Source organism: Anomaloglossus baeobatrachus, chromosome 1 (assembly GCF_048569485.1).
Source record: "Anomaloglossus baeobatrachus isolate aAnoBae1 chromosome 1, aAnoBae1.hap1, whole genome shotgun sequence".
Taxonomy (NCBI): domain Eukaryota; kingdom Metazoa; phylum Chordata; class Amphibia; order Anura; family Aromobatidae; genus Anomaloglossus; species Anomaloglossus baeobatrachus.
Window position 1 is genome coordinate 885,525,617 of NC_134353.1, and position 7,508 is coordinate 885,533,124.

Here is a 7,508-nt window from a genome sequence, read left to right on the forward strand (position 1 = left end):
GCACAGAGACCAGAGGTGCACAGTGGGCACTATCAGGAGTGGGCGCAGTGACCAGAGGCGCACAGTGGGCACTATCAGGAGGGGGCGCAGTGACCAGAGGCGCACAGTGGGCACTATCAGGAGGGGGCGCAGAGCCCAGAGGTGCACAGTGGGCACTATCAGGAGTGGGCACAGAGACCAGAGGCGCACAGTGGGCACTATCAGGAGGGGGCGCAGAGCCCAGAGGTGCACAGTGGGCACAGAGACCAGAGGTGCACAGTGGGCACTATCAGGAGTGGGCGTAGAGACCAGAGTCGCACAGTGGGCACTATCAGGAGGGGGCGCAGTGACCAGAGGTGCACAGTGGGCACAGAGACCAGAGGTGCACAGTGGGCACTATCAGGAGTGGGCGTAGAGACCAGAGTCGCACAGTGGGCACTATCAGGAGGGGGCGCAGTGACCAGAGGTGCACAGTGGGCACTATCAGGAGTGGGCGCAGAGCCCAGAGGTGCACAGTGGGCACTATCAGGAGTGGGCACAGAGACCAGAGGCGCACAGTGGGCACTATCAGGAGGGGGCGCAGAGCCCAGAGGTGCACAGTGGGCACAGAGACCAGAGGTGCACAGTGGGCACTATCAGGAGTGGGCACAGAGACCAGAGGTGCACAGTGGGCACTATCAGGAGTGGGCGTAGAGATCAGAGGCGCACAGTGGGCACTATCAGGAGTGGGCGTAGAGACCAGAGTCGCACAGTGGGCACTATCAGGAGGGGGCGCAGTGACCAGAGGTGCACAGTGGGCACTATCAGGAGTGGGCGCAGAGCCCAGAGGTGCACAGTGGGCACTATCAGGAGTGGGCACAGAGACCAGAGGCGCACAGTGGGCACTATCAGGAGGGGGCGCAGAGCCCAGAGGTGCACAGTGGGCACAGAGACCAGAGGTGCACAGTGGGCACTATCAGGAGTGGGCACAGAGACCAGAGGTGCACAGTGGGCACTATCAGGAGTGGGCGTAGAGATCAGAGGCGCACAGTGGGCACTATCAGGAGTGGGCGCAGAGCCCAGAGGTGCACAGTGGGCACTATCAGGAGTGGGCACAGAGACCAGAGGTGCACAGTGGGCACTATCAGGAGTGGGCGCAGAGCCCAGAGGTGCACAGTGGGCACTATCAGGAGTGGGACCAGAGGTGCACAGTGGGCACTATCAGGAGTGGGCGCAGAGCCCAGAGGTGCACAGTGGGCACTATCAGGAGTGGGCACAGAGACCAGAGGTTCACAGTGGGCACTATCAGGAGTGGGCACAGAGACCAGAGGTGCACAGTGGGCACTATCAGGAGGGGGCGCAGTGACCAGAGGCGCACAGTGGGCACTATCAGGAGTGGGCACAGAGACCAGAGGCGCACAGTGGGCACTATCAGGAGTGGGCGCAGAGCCCAGAGGTGCACAGTGGGCACTATCAGGAGTGGGCACAGAGACCAGAGTCGCACAGTGGGCACTATCAGGAGGGGGCGCAGTGACCAGAGGTGCACAGTGGGCACTATCAGGAGTGGGCGCAGAGCCCAGAGGTGCACAGTGGGCACTATCAGGAGTGGGCACAGAGACCAGAGGCGCACAGTGGGCACTATCAGGAGGGGGCGCAGAGCCCAGAGGTGCACAGTGGGCACTATCAGGAGTGGGCACAGAGACCAGAGGTGCACAGAGACCAGAGGTGCACAGTGGGCACTATCAGGAGTGGGCACAGAGACCAGAGGTGCACAGTGGGCACTATCAGGAGTGGGCACAGAGACCAGAGGTGCACAGTGGGCACTATCAGGAGTGGGCACAGAGACCAGAGGTGCACAGTGGGCACTATCAGGAGTGGGCACAGAGACCAGAGGTGCACAGTGGGCACTATCAGGAGTGGGCGTAGAGACCAGAGGCGCACAGTGGGCACTATCAGGAGTGGGCGCAGAGCCCAGAGGTGCACAGTGGGCACTATCAGGAGTGGGCACAGAGACCAGAGGTGCACAGTTGGCACTATCAGGAGTGGGCGCAGAGCCCAGAGGTGCACAGTGGGCACTATCAGGAGTGGGCACAGAGACCAGAGGTGCACAGTTGGCACTATCAGGAGTGGGCGCAGTGACCAGAGGCGCACAGTGGGCACTATCAGGAGGGGGCGCAGTGACCAGAGGCGCACAGTGGGCACTATCAGGAGGGGGCGCAGAGCCCAGAGGAGCACAGTGGGCACAGAGACCAGAGGTGCACAGTGGGCACTATCAGGAGTGGGCGTAGAGACCAGAGTCGCACAGTGGGCACTATCAGGAGGGGGCGCAGTGACCAGAGGTGCACAGTGGGCACTATCAGGAGGGGGCGTAGAGACCAGAGGTGCACAGTGGGCACTATCAGGAGTGGGCGCAGAGCCCAGAGGTGCACAGTGGGCACTATCAGGAGTGGGCACAGAGACCAGAGGCGCACAGTGGGCACTATCAGGAGGGGGCGCAGAGCCCAGAGGTGCACAGTGGGCACAGAGACCAGAGGTGCACAGTGGGCACTATCAGGAGTGGGCACAGAGACCAGAGGTGCACAGTGGGCACTATCAGGAGTGGGCGTAGAGATCAGAGGCGCACAGTGGGCACTATCAGGAGTGGGCGCAGAGCCCAGAGGTGCACAGTGGGCACTATCAGGAGTGGGCACAGAGACCAGAGGTGCACAGTGGGCACTATCAGGAGTGGGCGCAGAGCCCAGAGGTGCACAGTGGGCACTATCAGGAGTGGGCACAGAGACCAGAGGTGCACAGTGGGCACTATCAGGAGTGGGCACAGAGACCAGAGGTGCACAGTGGGCACTATCAGGAGTGGGCGCAGAGCCCAGAGGTGCACAGTGGGCACTATCAGGAGTGGGCACAGAGACCAGAGGTGCACAGTTGGCACTATCAGGAGTGGGCGCAGTGACCAGAGGCGCACAGTGGGCACTATCAGGAGGGGGCGCAGTGACCAGAGGCGCACAGTGGGCACTATCAGGAGGGGGCGCAGAGCCCAGAGGTGCACAGTGGGCACAGAGACCAGAGGTGCACAGTGGGCACTATCAGGAGTGGGCGTAGAGACCAGAGTCGCACAGTGGGCACTATCAGGAGGGGGCGCAGTGACCAGAGGTGCACAGTGGGCACTATCAGGAGGGGGCGTAGAGACCAGAGGTGCACAGTGGGCACTATCAGGAGTGGGCGCAGAGCCCAGAGGTGCACAGTGGGCACTATCAGGAGTGGGCACAGAGACCAGAGGTGCACAGTTGGCACTATCAGGAGTGGGCGCAGAGCCCAGAGGTGCACAGTGGGCACTATCAGGAGTGGGCACAGAGACCAGAGGTGCACAGTTGGCACTATCAGGAGTGGGCGCAGTGACCAGAGGCGCACAGTGGGCACTATCAGGAGGGGGCGCAGTGACCAGAGGCGCACAGTGGGCACTATCAGGAGGGGGCGCAGAGCCCAGAGGTGCACAGTGGGCACAGAGACCAGAGGTGCACAGTGGGCACTATCAGGAGTGGGCGTAGAGACCAGAGTCGCACAGTGGGCACTATCAGGAGGGGGCGCAGTGACCAGAGGTGCACAGTGGGCACTATCAGGAGGGGGCGTAGAGACCAGAGGTGCACAGTGGGCACTATCAGGAGTGGGCGCAGAGCCCAGAGGTGCACAGTGGGCACTATCAGGAGTGGGCGTAGAGACCAGAGTCGCACAGTGGGCACTATCAGGAGGGGGCGCAGTGACCAGAGGTGCACAGTGGGCACTATCAGGAGGGGGCGTAGAGACCAGAGGTGCACAGTGGGCACTATCAGGAGGGGGCGCAGAGACCAGAGTCGCACAGTGGGCACTATCAGGAGTGGGCACAGTGACCAGAGGCGCACAGTGGGCACTATCAGGAGTGGGCGTAGAGACCAGAGTCGCACAGTGGGCACTATCAGGAGGGGGCGCAGTGACCAGAGGCGCACAGTGGGCACTATCAGGAGGGGGTGCAAAGAGCAGAGGTGCACAGTGGGCACTATCAGGAGTGGGCACAGTGACCAGAGGTGCACAGTGGGCACTATCAGGAGTGGGCGTAGAGACCAGAGTCGCACAGTGGGCACTATCAGGAGGGGGCGCAGTGACCAGAGGCGCACAGTGGGCACTATCAGGAGGGGGCGCAGAGAGCAGAGGTGCACAGTGGGCACTATCAGGAGTGGGCGCAGGGCATAGAGACCAGAGTCGCACAGTGGGCACAGCACATCTCAGGTGACTCTTGTGACTCGCCCACCCCAGGGCTATGGGACACCCGGTGCCGGGCCGGACTAGTCCGGTGGTAGTCAGTGGTGGCTGGGTCCGGCTCCGTGGCCCTGGTGGGTGTCAGTAAAATATGTGGCTTGCTTATTAATGGTTGTGTTCGTGACGCCACCTGTGGTATGCGGCTATTAAGCCGCCGCTGCTGTGTGAGGCCTCCGGGATGGTGTTATGGCAGCAATGGTGATACTGCTCCCCACAGGTGGAGCAATGCCCGGGGCACAGTTGGTGCTTGTGAATGTCTATGCAGCTGAAATAACAGAGACCACTTCAAGGGTGCAGTTCAAGCTCTTTACTCACAGTTCTTGTCACAGCTGTAGGGACCCTTGGACTGCTGGGACCACTGTCAGGGACCTCCGCCGTTTCTGGGTGATTCAGAGAGTAAAAGCCGGTGTCCTTCTCTTAGTGTCTCTCTCTCTTCTGCTGTCTCCCTTAGCCTTGCCTTTGTTAGGGTGGACCTGGCTTGGCCTCCACTACAGCCTCCAGGCTGGGGGGTCACCTGTCGGCTGATTACCCCTTTTCTGAAGGTCTGCTATGGGTTCTGGCCCTGGGAGTTTACAACGTTCCCTGGGCCTCGGTTTTTACTGTTTGGAGATTGTCTTTGCACTCCTCCAGTCTCTAGGGACCGTCCCCTGTCGCAGCTTAATCACTCCACCGATGTTAATGTGGAACAGGCCACCGCAGCCTACAACTACCCGTGGCGCCTCTAGGCCCTCTCGTCGGTACCTATCAAGGACTGCTCGTGGTACCTCTAGGACTACCCGTGGCCCTGCGACCCTTTCTTTCTCTGCGTGGTGTCACCTGGACCTCTGGGTCCCAGGGTCTTCACCAGGAAGCGTCTCCTTCTGTTCCTCTGCTCCTGACTGACTTGGAGCCTTTCCTTCCTTCTTTCTTTCTTTCTTTTTCTCCTCCTTGCCTGCCTCCAGCAGGCCTCCTCCTCCCTCCTTGCTCTCGTTCTTCTTCTCCAACTACATGCTGGCTCCTCACTCTCTCACTCCCTGAGGTAAACTGAAACTAACTTGACCTTGCCTTCTCTATCTGCTCTCTTGTGGCTCCTCCCACCTCCCCAGTTGCTAAGCTACCACCCTATGGGAGCAGGGATGGGTCTTACAGCCCCTCTCAGCATGCAGCATGGGAGGGTTGCCTGCCACTTTCCCTGGTCCCAGTATGTACCTAACAATGGGTGTAGTGTGGATTTACCAGGGGACCGGAGTGCACTCTCTTCCTCTCCCAGAATGGGGCATCACACCGCTGATGGGGTGCAATGACCTGTGGCGACGGAAGCCTCAGGGGCGCCACACTTCCCCACAGCAAATCCCAGCACGTCCTCGGGCTGAAAAACAACAAAAACATGTGGAAGAAACTGCAAAACATTTTTGGTATGCAAAACATAAAACAATAAAACATTTCATCCCTTTATGGGAGGCACAAATACTTTAACGTTGCAAACTTCTTATAAAGAAACTATGTGTGCACTTCCAGTCCATTGCACGGTTTGGGCACATCCCCCATAATTCTGGTAGGGGGCACAACGGGTGCAACTATATACATTTTCGGCTACAACAAGTCCAGTAGCCCGGCAGTTCGTTTCTTTCAATCAACAATGGGACAAAATCAACCAGCCATTAAGTCCAATGGCCTGGTTACATAAGACACATACACATTCACCGGGGCCCACATTCCAGTTCAGTGGCCCGGTAACACATAAACATGGGGGGTGACGTCTTCAAAAAGCATGAGGGGCAGTACAGCAGGAAAGGGTGTCATCTTCGAAAAGAATGAGGGGTAGACAGGGGCTATATACAGTTCAGCTGCTTCTTACTTCTTTACATGTAGGGATTCTTCTCCGGCTCCCCACCTGGAAGCAGGTAGACAGCGGTCAGCACAATCTGCATCTGCTGGTCTTGGCGGGCCGCGCTTGGCATGGCGGCGGCCTGTATTGGAGTCGCTGCTGTGACCGATTCTTGACGGGCCGCACCTGACGTGGCTGCGGCCTGGGCTTGGCGGGCCGCATCTGCGGCGTGGATTAACGTCGCCGCTGCGGCGGAATCTTGCTTGTCCGAGCGGGGCATCGCTGCTGGGGCCCGAGCTGGACGGGCCGGGCTTGGCGTCGCTGCTGCGGTGTGGATGGGCGCCGCTCCGGCGGCGAAATCTTGGCGGGCCGCACCTGGCGTAGCTGCGGCCCGGATCGGCGTCGCCGTGCCGGGCGTCTCTCCAGGGACCGCGGGCATGGCAGCGGGGGTTGGGGCTCTCGCATCGGCAGGGGCATTAAATGACTCACCCCTCAGTAGCATCTCCGGTGTTCTGGTGGTCGCTGTCTTGCTGCAGGGTGCTGGTATCGGAGCTGCGGTCGTGGCACGCGCGCCTGCAGGAGGACCGGGCAGGAACCCCACCTGGCAATCCGGGCTCCGCCGGCTGGGGGTGTCACTCTCTTTACCCGGCTCTGCAGCGGCTGCTGGATCTTCTCCGCCCTCCAGGACGCAGGACACAACCCGGTTCTGAGGTGCGTGTCCCGGCTCGGCCACTCCTCCTCTGGCCGCTCGTTGCTCGGCGTCCATCCTTTTAGCTTCTTCACGCGCCATCTTTTCTTCCTCCGCCTTCTATGGCGGGCACCGCTTCGCGCGCTTTTCTTGGACAAGGGGGCGGGGCTTCTCTTCACGCCCTTTCTTCTTGCACGCCCCCCTTCTTCCCGCTCTCAGCAGCGCTAATGGCGGCGGTTTCTCAGTAAAGTACACAGTCTGTCACACGGTTCTTCAGGCGCACAGTACCCGGTTAGACCGGGCACGAAATCCTGTTCGTGACGCCAAAGTTGACTTGCCCACCCCAGGGCTATGGGACACCCGGTGCCGGGCCGGACTAGTCCGGTGGTAGTCAGTGGTGGCTGGGTCCGGCTCCGTGGCCCTGGTGGGTGTCAGTAAAATATGTGGCTTGCTTATTAATGGTTGTGTTCGTGACGCCACCTGTGGTATGCGGCTATTAAGCCGCCGCTGCTGTGTGAGGCCTCCGGGATGGTGTTATGGCAGCAATGGTGATACTGCTCCCCACAGGTGGAGCAATGCCCGGGGCACAGTTGGTGCTTGTGAATGTCTATGCAGCTGAAATAACAGAGACCACTTCAAGGGTGCAGTTCAAGCTCTTTACTCACAGTTCTTGTCAAAGCTGTAGGGACCCTTGGACTGCTGGGACCACTGTCAGGGACCTCCGCCGTTTCTGGGTGATTCAGAGAGTAAAAGCCGGTGTCCTTCTCT